Raw genomic sequence first — 1,522 nt, forward strand, 5'->3', positions numbered from 1 at the left:
CTTTAAAATATATATGATTTATTCTGAAAGTTCTTATAAGATGAGAGATGTATAACTTAAATATTTTAACAAAAATGATAAAAGTGAAAGTTTTTTTTTTATATATATATATATAACTCTTCAGTAGTCCATAGCACAAGAATAGTTAGCTTGGAAGCAGATTTACTCATCATAAAATTATAGCATCAATGTTTTAATAAAAGTCATTGATCTATTTATTTTTCGTGATGGAACCAAAATTTACTACATTAATGTGATTTGGTGACAAATATTCATGCTCCTTGTGAAGAACTTGCCAAAATTAATACAGTAGCTATGTTTCATAGCTCCAGATGGATAAGGCCACACGTGTATTATAATTTGCACTGTACATTCAGTACGTGTCTTGTAGAGACAAAAAAATTAGATTCTTGTAAAATTTCTCAACTTTGATTATTGATCATTTATATTCTTTGGTGTGACTAGTGGTGTTCTAGGTGTACTACTTAGATTCATGGTTGATAGTCCATCCAAAGAGCCTTTCCATTTCTTTTGCTGTAAGAGTTGCATCGTTCTGTATACATTTGAAACTCTTTTTAACTTTAACAGTTGTTTTCAATGTGCTTTTTTATATTGCCATTGTTAAGTGGATTTCAATTCCAACACAGATCTTGTACACTGGAATGTGGTGTATCATTTGGATATCCTTATAGAAATGTACTACAAAATCGTGTATATTGTACAATTTGGCAAGGTAGCATTGTGAAATGTTTACTGTTAGAATGATCACATATGGAATAACTGGGAAATATAAAGCCTTTTGATTTGTTTCAGCTAATATGTGGTAACAAACATTTAAAATTTGTACAAAAAATCATACTAGAGCTACATGTGTCTGTGTATATTTTTAAGTGCTAGAAGTTAACTGGTGCAAATAAACAACAGACAGTAATATTGATTATTTATTATCATCGCTATTGGCTTAAGACATTGTTCAGGGAAGGTTGTTGAATAATATTTTTTGTTTTTTGTGGAAGAAGTAAAAGGTTCAACAGTTTTTAGGATTATTTTTCTCATTTACAAAATCTGTAGTATCTAATTATAGCAGAGCAAAAGGTTTTATAATATCACTGCTTAAGTGTTATTGAAACGTTGGTTTTTTAACATAGAGAGAACATTGTTATCACGAGATTGATGAATGATGGTGGGGAGTGCCTTTAGAACTTAAACTTCTGGAATATAACATTATTTTGTTGTAATGATGAGGTTTAGTAGCATTCAGGATTTTACATGGTGAATAGTAACACTTGGAAAACAGTGTGGAAGTTAAGTATATACATATATCAACCAAGTATTTTAATTCTATTTTTTTATCTATCATAAAGATAGTTTTTTTTGTTTGTTTTCCTTCTATTATCTAATGTAGTTTACTACTGGTCTTGGTTTGTTTTTCCACACACACTTATAAAGAAAATAGAAGTGTATATATATAATTCTGTTAGTAACCTGGAAAGCATATAAAAATAATTTTACATTGTCATCG

Source organism: Limulus polyphemus, unplaced genomic scaffold (assembly GCF_000517525.1).
Source record: "Limulus polyphemus unplaced genomic scaffold, Limulus_polyphemus-2.1.2 Scaffold1289, whole genome shotgun sequence".
Lineage (NCBI taxonomy): Eukaryota > Metazoa > Arthropoda > Merostomata > Xiphosura > Limulidae > Limulus > Limulus polyphemus.